The sequence below is a fragment of the Carya illinoinensis genome, chromosome 7 (assembly GCF_018687715.1).
Source record: "Carya illinoinensis cultivar Pawnee chromosome 7, C.illinoinensisPawnee_v1, whole genome shotgun sequence".
Classification (NCBI taxonomy): Eukaryota; Viridiplantae; Streptophyta; class Magnoliopsida; order Fagales; family Juglandaceae; genus Carya; species Carya illinoinensis.
Genome location: NC_056758.1, coordinates 23,612,501 through 23,625,545, shown reverse-complemented (window position 1 = coordinate 23,625,545; position 13,045 = coordinate 23,612,501).

Here is a 13,045-nt window from a genome sequence, read left to right as displayed (position 1 = left end):
TTACTTGTTTGAAAATCTCCTGAATCTCAGTGTGGTATTTGTTCTTTTGGCCAGCTGCCAATCTCTGAGGATAGGGAACCACAGGTTGGTACCCCCTACTAGTTTCAGCATCTGCACTCATAGGCTTCTTCAGCTATGGTCTCACTACCTCTGTTTTTTTTTCAACTTTACCAGTCTCTGCTGCATCTTCAGGTGTAGGAGGAACTACCTTTGTGTCTATGGTCATCTCAGGATGGGGAACTTCCTTCCCACTTCTCAAAGTAAGAACAGCTTTCGCTGTCTCAATAATGTCCCCTGAGACATTATGCACTTGTTATTGTTGTTGCCTGTATACTTGAAGATTAGGCTGAGGCTGTGTTGGAAAGTTTCCTTTCTCTAGAGTGCTCAAGGTCGTGCTCATCTTATTAACAGCACCACACACTCTTAAGGATTATTTGCAACCCACTCGCACTACTACACCTTCATGCATTGTTTTACCTAATGATGCACCTAATTTTTCTATTAAGCATGGTATGATGTCAGTGATACCTCAGTTCCACGGAATAGATTCTGAGAGTCCTTACCAGCACTTGACAGATTTTGATTTGGCTTGCACTACATTTATTACTAGGGCCATTACTGATGAATTTATTAGACTTCGTTTATTTCCTTTCTCTTTAAAGGATAAAGTGAAGATTTGATTTAATTCTTAGAGGCCTAATTCTATCTTTAGTTGGTCTGATATGCAGCGTGAATTCTTACAAAATTTTTTTCCTTTTCAGAGAACTCAGTTTTTGCAAGAGCAAATCAGTCAATTCAATCAGAAACTTGATGAGACTTTTTAGGCCAGTTGGGAAAATTTTAAAGATTTGGTAAATATCTGTCCACATCATGGCTTCGAATCTTGGAGGTTGATGAGCTATTTTTACACTAGTCTCACTCCAGAATGCAAGCAGTTTGTTCAGATGATGCAATGGGGAATTCTTTAGCAAGGAACCTAATGAAGCACTTTCAATTTTTGACTATCTTGTTGGAAGCGCACAACAGTGAAACACTCGTACTGATCGAGTGTCATTAACAGCACAACCACTAAGGGCTATTTCTAGAGGGGGTAGATATGAGCTTAAGGAAGACACTGATGTTCAAGCCTGAATAACTGCTTTAACCAGAAGACTAGAGGTTATGGAACTGGAAAAAGTAAAGGCTGTGAAAGTAGTAGATGCATGTTCTATATGTGCTGATTCAAACCATAAGACCCAAGACTGCCCAATTATGCCAGTATTTCAAGAAAGTGGGTCTGAACAGATGCAATCAGCTAACTGGGTTAACAAAGTATAGAATCAGTCTTTCTCCAACACATATAATCAGGGGTGGAGGAATCACCCAAATTTCTCATGGAGAAATGATCAGCCTGGCCGGTCTCCACCATCTCAGTAGCATCCATTTCATCAGGGTGCTTCTCAGCACCAGTATTAGCCATATCAGAGTTCTCAGCCTCAATCATCTACAAAGAAGTCTCTAGATGATAGTATGGCACAGATGGCCAATACACTTCAGCAATTCATGCAGATTTAGACTTGACTCACTCAAAAATGAGTAGTACAAAGGCTATCCCAAGTGCAGGAGGATGTCGTGTAATAATTAGGAATAAATTCTTAGATCGTCTCCTCAGGGAAAGTTACTTAAAATCAAACTCGTTTAAAATGGTGAAAATATTCACAAAGAGAAAAATAAAAATGATGGTATGTGCAATGGATGAAAGAGTGCAACAAGAATGAAAAAGGGCACTAGTCATGGACAAGATTCATATTTTTAGATTGTTGAGTGTCGAAATGAAATGTAAAAGACTAACAAATTGAAATTAACAATCAAAGAGTCAACTAAACTGAACAATATTAATCAATCTAAAAATTAAACAATGAAATTGAAATTATTTAAGTCCTAATTAAAATTTAATCAATCTAATATGCAATGGAACTAAGAGATTAATAAAATTAAGCTAAGAATTAAACTAGATTAGAAAGTAATTGACAAAATACAAACTGAAAATTGAAAATCCCTAAAATCAAGATTCTAGAGTTCATCCTTGTATTCAAATCACAAATTCTCAAAATTAATCCATAGCAATTGTAATCACTATTAAATGAAAGCTTAAAGAAGTGAGAAAAATAAATAACATGAAATAAATAAACAGCAAATAAATTGCCCAAACTTCTAAGCCAAAAATCTCAAAAATATTTCATAAACTTTAAACTAAAATTAAATAAAAAATAGAGAATGAAGAGAGTAAGTCAAATAAATGGGGATGAAGATGAAAAACAGTGGAGGAGGCTGGCCAGCGACAATGGACGCTTCAAGGTTCTTCAACGGCGCTGCGAATGCCAGAGACTCAGGAAAAATTCTGTTCGGCGTTTAATGCTTGTTCTGCAATCCCCCAGTACGCGGCGCCTCTTTCTAAAGAAAAATAAAATCTCCTGAAACTTAGGTAAGGAAAAAAATATGTATATCCTTCTCTCTCCTTCAATCCTTTTTCTAGGCACGTTGCCTCCAAAAGCTGAAGTCAAAATGCATCTCTTTTCCGTGATTTGCTGCAGTTAGATAAGCTGTCTGGTGCTTTCCATGAGGTGGAGTTAATCATGTGTGATGCAGCCGTGGATCCAGCGTGCCATGTGAGGTTGTTTTCTGTGTGAAATGGAGTGTGGTCCGATTGAAGAGTCAAAAGGAGCATGCCTCAAAAGCATATCCCACTTGTTGCATGCAAAAGACAAAAGACCAAGAAAAAATAAAAGTGCCGTCAATGTAAAAACTCATGGAAAACATTGTCTTTATATGTCCCGTTGGAAAGTCAAAGGCTAAAAACTTAAAAACAACACTTTCTTTTTTTAACCGAGAGAGCAATCACAAAGCTAGCTAATTGCTAGCCAGCGCATGCATGAATAATCGGCCATATTTCTTTCTTTTCATGCATTGATTCCGTGCCCATGCTGTTAGAGGTCACAATTAGAAGTAGAGTCATTATTTAAAAGCAGTAAAAAGAAGAAAAAGAAAAAAAAATTAAAAAAATAAAATATAAAAAAAATATATTATGCATGTGAATAATTATTGTCTAATCAAATCATAGGTTATAAAATTAAGCATAATTCATGATATTAATCAATTTAAATTACAACTCAAATTTATGCTTATAAATCATTTTCCATCTAAAACCAATAATAAAATAATAAAACGATTAAAAATATATTAGTTTTTAAATGTATAAAAATTTGCAATAACTTTGCTCAATCAGTGGCAGAGCTCCATTTCCAGTGTGGCCAGGGTTTTCTCACGGCATTTTACAACAACAAATTCTTGTTACTCTATATGCTTCCTAACGCTATTTTCACTTCTATATTTTATATTTCCATGACTGGTCCCTCTAATTATTTTGCATTGATTTCTGTTTAGTCCCTCAAACTTTTTGCTATTTTTGTTTTTTGACTTATAAATTATATGAGTAATCCATGGACTAAGTTTTGGTGAATCTGTTCTTGTTCAAAAAAGATTGTTTCAAGGAAAGATGAGTAGTGATTTGTATAAGTTAGGTATTGAATTAGACGAACATTTGGTGAATGCTTTAGTAGACATGTATAGAAACTATGGAATCCATTGATAAGGCATATGAGTTGTTTCATGGCTTGGGGGAAAGGGATTGAATTTCTTTTATTATGCAATGATCTTGGGATATAGGATAAATGGTAACATAGTCAATGTGGTCAAGTTGTTTGAAGGGATGATAAATGCCCATACACCTATATTGCGTTGTTAACTATCCAGTGTCTGCAATCGTGTTGGTTTGGTTGAAGAAGGGTACTGAAGCTTTAACTCTATGAAGGGCCATGGACTTGTGCCTTTAGCTGATCGTTTTGTAATTATGGTTGATCTTTTAGGCAGGGTAGGACAAACATAATCTTGCCCATATTTCACGTCGACACTACCTACAATGGAAGAGCAGTCAATCCAATACCCAAATAATCTATATTGTATATTTGACTATGTGTATACTGTAGACATTAATTAAAAGAACCCATAATATGTTATACCATAATGTAGTTTGAATTACCTGCGAAGAATGAGTAGTTGAAGTAGTAGAAAAAAATCTGACGCATGTATCCAAACTTGACTTTGTTGATCTTGTACCCATAAAAATATAAACAAAGCACAATATTATTCTTCATGTAATTGTAAATATACAAAATGTAACAGCAAAAAACCTTGAGGAAGTACTTAGGTTTGATGAGAATCACGTTGTGTGTTGCTCACATTGCATTCATTTGGTTATTAACTACTATGCTATGCAGGGGAAGAAATATAAGATGGTATCATTAACTTATCAATAGAACTAATTGTTTTAGTCAACTGCTTTTTCTAAATTATAATAAAAGGAACCTCAACTTTGCCACATTGCAATCTCCTTCTTCTACTAGGTTTCTTAAGAGTCTTCTCAAGGAGGTGCATGTTTCTTCAAAATGGTAGTTTCCCTTACTCCGAACTACCAACAGGCTAAGAACTTTACTTGTCGTGCCCTCCATGGATGTAGCCAGATCAACTGTGTTGCTAGCACAATGAGAAGTGAAGCTAGGGTACTCTAGCTTCAACTGCTATAACTGGCTGATCAATTTCACACAGCTACTCTCGGCCTTTAAAGCATTCGAGTGCAGTTCATAAAAGCAATTTTGGATCCAATCATACCTTTGTCCATTGGGGTTTATACTCGGCTCATAACTACTTTTGACTAATGTGTATTTTCACTTTATATGATTCTTCCACCAATCCAAGATGTACTTTGATAGTATTGTACTCTTGCCTAGCTGAGTTAGGATATGAAGAGTGTGTTTGTATAATATTCCCCTAAACACAAATAACTTGCAACTACATTTAACATCCAAGGGATCTTCATTTAGTTTGACAATATAGTTTCACGTTTTATTAAGTCATCACTCATTTGAACCTCATTGGAAACTACATACTTACATCTTCCACCCTCGCATCCCTAAATGAGATAGTCAAATATAGAAATCCTCGCAATTCGTCTTGTACTTTTTTTATTTTGGCAACTGTGTATGCTTTTTCAAATTGCTTCTCAAGAGGATAGTGACTAGTGCAAGGAATCTCGATATTAAATGAATTGAAGTCAATAAAGGCTTCATTCTCCACCTTCCCCCTTAGGGCTGATTTGTACTGATCAAAAAAATTGTTTAAGTGGTCCTAGTGCTAACGTAGTCATCAAAAAATGCTTTCATACATTCACTTTGTTGAATTCCCGCTCACTTAAAGAGTCATATATGAAGTTCTGCAAAGTACTTGATGTGAACCCGTGGGATCGAAATCCCTTAAACACACAATCAAATTGAAATTTACCCAAGAAAGCCAATAATCAAGTCAAGAAGATCTAAACCTATTGAAATTTTGTTTCAAGAACCTAGGTTTGGTGAGAACGCCACAAAGGGTTTGTTTTTGATAAGTTTTTAGTTCAATTAAGAATAAGTAGAGAAAACTAAAAGTTCTCTATGAAGAAACTTCATTCACGTTAAACTTGTGTAAAATGCAGCTACAAGGCTGTTTTTAATCCCCTCCATGAAATCCTAGGGCCGACTAAGGCCTTCATCAATTAAAAGACATGGGCTGAACATCTTCAAGCCCAAAGCATCCTAACTGCACGCCTATAACTAATTAAAAGAAGTTCACTTAATGAATTAAATAGGCCTAAACGCCTACAACCATAGAAACATAAAATAGGCCCACACACCTATACTTATTGAAATGAAGAGTCTACACTAAACCCTAGGATATGTTGCCACCTTTGTAGCTTGTATCCCATGGATTAAAGTTAGTTCTTTTTCTTTCAAACACATCTTGAATGTTGGGGTTTTACTTGTTAAATTTGTAAACTTGACTCAAGTGGATTGCACCAATTCTTGCATTGTTTTTTTTTCTTTATCTTCTTAGCACATAACTTTGTAATTGGCTTATCTGGAACTTGTAAGGGATTTTTAAGACTCGGTCTACTATGGTGCCCATCATCCCCCTATTCTCAAAAGGATTCAACCTTAAATCATCACCTGCATCAATTGGAGAAAGATTAGAAACTTTAAAAGTAGTAGAAACATTATACTCACCTGGAAGATCCACTTTATAAGTATTATCATTAATTTTCTCAAGGATTTGGAAAGGTCTATCTCTTCGAGGATGCAATTTAGTCCTTCTAAGGGTATCTTTCTTTGTGCGTGTGAATCCAAATCTAATATCTTGGTTCAAAGATGACATGACTTCACCCTTTATTGGCTTGGGAAGCAAACTTTTTATTCTTTAGCGCAATTCGAAGCCATACCCTCTCATGAATTAACTTCACCAATTCGGCCTTTCTGTGTCCATCCAATCTACTCCTTTCATCAATAGGTAAAGACATCAAATTTAAAGAAGTAAGTGGATTAAAACCATAAACAATTTCAAAAGGAGAATAAGAAATAGTAGTATGCATAGTCATATTATATGCAAACTCTATAAATGACAAATAGTCCTCCCAAAATTTTAAATTTATTTGAATGACAGTGCGAAAGAGTTGAGCCAAAGTCTTGTTGACTACTTCAGTTTGTCTGTCAGCTTGTGGATAACAATTACTGAAAAATAAAAGTTTGGTATCTAATTTTCCCCACAAAAATTTTTCAAAGTAGCTAAAAAAACTTAACATCCCTACTAGAAACAATACTCATAGGTATACCATAGAGTCGATGTGATGACCCGCTTTTACGTGTATTTTCACTGAAGGGTTGTTTTTAATTTAATTAATATATTGGTTTATTTATTTTAAATTAATGTATTTTAATTTGTTTTTAATTTATTTGATGCGGTGTTTAATTTATTTAGTCGTTTTACGGTTTTTTAATCTCGTTTTCGGCGGATCTGTTTTGTTTTCCAGAGTGAGGATTGGACCTCATTTCTTCCCTCCATCTTTTCTTTTTCTTTTTTTTTTCTTTTTTTTCTTTCTCTTTTTCCCTCCCCGGTTCTCTCTCCTCCGCGACTCTCTCTCTCTACCCATTTCCGTTCGTTTTTCTCTCTCCGCCCAGAACCACCGCCGCCGGCCACTGTGTGGCACACCACCCACCCAGTTTTCTTCCCCTCCCTCTGGTGAACCACCCCACCGAGTTTCATCCCCAACCGTGCCGCCGTTTAGCTGAAAAAAGTCCATCAAGCCACACAATTTTTGATCCGATCTGCAGCCGTCGCTCCACCTCCGGCCACCACCTCTTCACCACTTCATTACCAACTTCTTGCCATTCTAACCCACCCATTTTCGGCCTCTAACAGTCGCCGGAACAGCTCCCACGAGCTAGTTTCCGTTTTGGGCGTTTAAGCCCTTCCTCCGCCGTTTCCGCCGCCCACGGCCAAACTCCACTTCCCTTAGCTTCATAAACATCCTTAGACCATTCCCTATCAATCCCGAGCCTTGGTTTGTCCCCGTTCAAAAGTGGGTATTTTACAACCCACCGCCACAGTGAAATTTCACTGTTACGTTGCTTTTCTTCCGCCGTTTGCGCTGTAAGTATTTTCCAAACCCTACTTTTAGATTTAAATATATTTTTCTCATTCAATAATTATTTGTTTTTGGTTGGCTAATTTCGGACTGAGTCCGAGGAGTTCGGGGGTCGGATGGATGGAGGACGGAGTTGCTTGTTTTATTGATTTATGGTTGGTTGATTGTTTTGTGCATTGAAATCGCATTTACATGGTGCATGCGCGTGCGTTTTATTTAATTTGAGAAAATCCTGTTTTATTGGCATAAGTGGATTTTCGGGTGCGTGTGTATCACGATCCCAAGCCGGGATGGGGTATTATCCAGGTAGAGCTCCTCTGGTCACTAGCGAGCGTAATAAACTGAGTGACGTCCCCTGGGTTGTCGCTGGGCGACGACGGGAGCGGGGGCTAGAGGATGCTTGGCTACGAACGCGCCGGGCGCGGAACCGAGTATCGCTCTACCCACCGACTCCGTGGCCCTTCGCTGGCGAGGGTTAGAGGATGCTTGGCTACGAACGCGCGGGGCGCGGAACTGGGCATCGCTCGTTTAGGAGATGGAGCCAGGGTGTGCGGATGACCCCTAGGGGAGGTCATGGTGCATACAGATTAATGGGTTAATGGTTTGAGTTGGATATGGGCCAAATGTGACTTTTGGTGTGATCTTTAGAAATGTTATGTTTTTGGGCCAGATGGGATTTTTGGCGTGCGTGGAAAAATATGATTTTATGGGTTTTGTGCATTGGCATCCTTTCATGCATATTGTTTGAGTTCTATATTTTTTTATCTGGTGGTGTTTGGATTTTACTTACCTGCGGCACCATTTTTGGTACCGTAGATTTTGGTGCAGAGATCGAGGATGAGGAGGAGGAGGCTGAGCTCGAGGATGCGGCTCTGCCGGGGTGCTGAAGTTTATGTTTTGTATTTGGTTTAAAACTATATTTGTGTTTTGTAATATTTATTTATGTATGTTTTGAACAGCTTTGTATTAAACAAGAAAAAATTCTGGTACTTAGTCATGACTTTCGTTATCCGCTGCGTATTTCTTTTTGCACATTTGTTGCTTTTACACACACTTGACACTCGTCGATAGGATGATGACCCGTGTCCGTGCATGGGGATTTGGGGGCGTCACAGTCACACTATTTTCTTAAAAACAAATCGGTTATGTTTGTCGTATCGTCTGTTTTATGACATGGAATGAAATGTGCCATTTTACTAAATCTATCCACTATAACAAAAATAGAGTCTCTACCCTTTTTTGTTCTAGGTAGCCCCAAGACAAAGTCCATAGATATGTTTTCCCATGGCTCACTAGGAACAGGTAAGGGTGTATGCAACTCATGTGGTAAAACCTTAGATTTGGCATTTTTACATGTAATGCATCTACCAGATATTCGAGTAATATCTCTTCTCATCCTAGGCCAAAAGAAATGTTTATATAAAAGTTTCAAGGTTTTTCTGACACCAAAGTATCCCATTAATCTCCCACCATGTGCCTCACGCACCAATAATTCACGCATTGAACAATTTGGCACACACAATTTGCTTGTTTTAAACAAATAACCATCTTGGTTGTAAAACTTACAAAATGCCGCTTTATCACATGCCATATACACATAAGAAAAATTAGCATCATTGGCATACACGTCCTTCACATATTTAAACCCAAACATTTTAGCACTCATAGAAGTAAGAAATACATACCACCGTGATAAAGTATCAGCAACAATGTTCTTCTTACCTTGCTTGTAACTGTTGATATAAGGAAATGTCTCGATATATTCTATCCATCTAGCATGTCTCTTATTTAATTTACCTTGACTCTTGAGATGCTTCAATGATTTATGATTGATGTGGATCACAAACTTCTTAGACCAAAGGTAATGTTGCCACATCTCTTGAGTCTGAACAAGAGTATAAAGTTTTTTGTCATAAGTGGGGTAATTCAGGGTCGTCCCACTTAACTTCTCATTGAAGAAGGATATGGGCTACCTATCTTGCAGCAAAACGGCTCCACTTCCTATTTCTAAGGCGTCACATTCAATCTCAAAATTTTTGTTAAAGTCAGGTAATACTAAGACAGGTGCAGTACGTAACCTTTCTTTAGTAGTAGCAAATGCATTTGCTTGATCAATCCTCCAATGAAATCCAACATTCTTTTTAATTATTTCAATGAGTGGTACAGTAATGGTGTTAAAATCCTTAACAAAATGCTTATAAAATCTAGCTAAACCACGAAAGTTTCTTACCTTAGTGATGCCTTTAGGCGTTGGCCACTCCTTGATGGCCTTGACTTTCTCTTCATCTTCCTCAATACCTTTTGTACTAACAATATAACCAAGAAAAACAACGTTTTCTATGCAAAAAGGTATATTTCTTAAAATTAGCATATAACTTTTCACATCTCAACACATCGAACACACCTCTCAAATGTTCAATATGTTAATCTAAGTTCTTGTTGTACACTAGGATATCATCAAAGTACACGACTACAAAGTTGTTTATGAACGCACGTAACACATGGTTCATTAATCTCATGAAAGTACTAAGTGCATTTGTAATTCCAAATGGCATAACCAACCATTCATAAAATCCATATTTAGTCAAATCAGTTTTTCATTCATCTCCATCTTTCATTCTAATTTGATGGTATCCACTTTTAAGATCTATTTTACTGAAAAAACATGAGACATGCATTTCATTAAGCATAAAATCTAATTTAAGAATGAGATGACGATACTTTAACATAATATTGTTGACTGCTCTACAATCAATGTACATCCTCTAAGTTCTATCATTCTTTGGCACTAGTAGCACTAGTACTGCACATGGGCTCATGCTCTCCCTCACATACCCCTTGCTAGGGTTGTAAAATGAACAGGCTACTCGACAGGCAGCTCGAATTCGACTCGAATAAACTTGAAATTGGCTTGAATCAAATATTAAATGGGCCGTTTGTAAACACAGAAATAGACTCGATTATTAAACGATACAAATTCGTATAAAACTCGACCGACTTGATTAATGTTCGTGAACATACTTGTATGAAGCTCAACACAACTTGTATATATTTATACATATATAGTAAAATATATAATATATATAATAACCAATAATTATATATGTATTATTAATTATGTATATAGAATTATAGTGACTTATAGTTATAGATTTTCTTCTACATATACTATAAGTCTATATATTTAATTTATAATATTAATATATCATATTGATATATTCATCTTATTCTTATCAAATAGTGAATTGCCATATAAGAAGTTATGCTTATAGGCTAATAAGGCTCTAGGCTATAGGCTATAAGCTATAGTCATAACTTATTAATTTATAACTTATCACTCATAATTCTAGCATTCTATGAAGTACTATTGAAGACTTTACAATACTTTTATTAATCTATCATAACATAATTATTAAATACTTATCACCTATGATTCTTAGATTATATCATTATATATTCTATGAATTTACATTGTACTCATGATTCTATCATTCTATAAAGTATTATTAATAACTTATCACTAGTTATTAATTTTATTACTTTATATATGATTAATCAATAATCATTAAACTCATAATAATGTATTCAGTATTCATAAGATTAAATAAACTATAGTAATATACATGTATAGAGAGTGTTAAATATGTATTTTTTTTACAACACTACTTGCTAGTTTTAAAAATTATTTTATATAACAATTAACATGTATTATAATTTATAGAGTATAATATTTTCTAAAATAGAATACTCTTTTTGGTTAATATATGGTATTAGTATATAGTATTATTATATTATACTAATTAATATAACTATAAATTTATATTATTAGTACCAATTTGGACAATGTTTGATAAAATATAATGTTAGACAAATTTATAGTATAATTAAATATTATAAATAAATATAGTTTTTTTTACAACACTACTTGCTAGTTTTAAAAATTATAGTATAAAAAAATTAACATGTATTATAATTTATAATGCATAGACTATAGTATTTTTTTAAATAGAATAATATTTAAATTAACATGGTATGCTAGTATAAATTGTATAATAGTATTAAATCAAGATTAATTTCAACCGTTGGATATGTTATTACTTTTTCGTGGGACTTGGGAGCCGTTGGATAGTTTCTTCTAATTATTTACCCTAGGGTTACAGCTACTTCCCAAGTCTTCAACTCCTGCACCGTTTCACGAATCACAATTTCACTCTTGCTGCTTCACTTTCTCTCCTCTCAGTCTCAGACCCATCGAGAAACCCTAGCTTCTTATCCATTCTCTGAATCTCTTATGCTTACACGGTTACACCGATTACTAGTTACCTCCTATAAGGCTATAATCTCCTCTAAGTCTGGTGCATTTGGGCAACATTTGTTCTCGAGGGGTCTCGAGTGAAAACGGCTGCTTCTGCTAGAAAGCCTAGCAGATGTAGTCAACGGCCATTTTAAAGGGGAACCATGGTTGTATTCTCAGCCTCTGAGAAAGTAGCCAGTCCTTGACAAATGGGTCATTAAATAGGAGCATTTATGATTCCCAACCATTATTTCCCTGATTTTGTGGTTTGTGGTTCTCTGGTTCGTCGATTTGTCCATCTACGAGTCTATTACCCAATTTATTTTCCTTTTTCTATGCATTTGGTTGGGAATGTTGGCAGATTTGATTGATCTTATCTAGTTTTAGTTTTATCTAACTATTTTCGATGCCCATGTCTAGTTCTATCCTAACTCTTTTTTATATTGTGATTTGTGGTACTTTTACTTTGTAGATCTAGATGAAATCATCTAAGTACATTGTCATTCATGAATCGTGACCACTTAGCAGTCGTATATGCTAATGCAGGCTTCTGTGAGACACTGAGATTGTGACTATCCAATGTCCATGATGACTTGCAAAATTTTGTATTGCAGATTTAACAAGATCGCTCGAGCGGAGGCTTTTGGCCGCTCGAGCTAATTCAGGCAGAGTCAAACGCTTGATGTGTACTCGATAGGACGCTCGAGCGAAATCAGGCAGAGTCGAATGCTCGATGTGCGCTCGACACCCTGCTCGAGCGAACATCGTATTTTGACAAATCTAGGGTCTTCCGCCGTCACACCATATAAAAAGTGATTTTTCACTCTATGACTGTACCTTTTGACTGGAAAACATTTTTTGGGACAGAAAAACACAATTAGAAGGATTCAAATCATTTGTTTTGGAATCATACACGAGCACAGATGAGAGAAAAGCATTGAAACATTTCCTTGAGTTTTTGAAGATGAGTTGCGGCTGCGAGGAGTATTTTTCAGCATTTATTTTCTTCCAATATTCTCAAAACAATTAAGGTGAATTCGTTTATATTGAATTCCATTTCTAGCATGAGATAAATTTTATTTATTATAGGAAAACGATGTAACCTAGTTCCGAACTATGCTTGATTGTCTATGCTAATTTAAGGCAATTCTCTTTTTGTTTATCTGATTTATTCTGAGTTTATTGCTTTTAATTAACTGGCC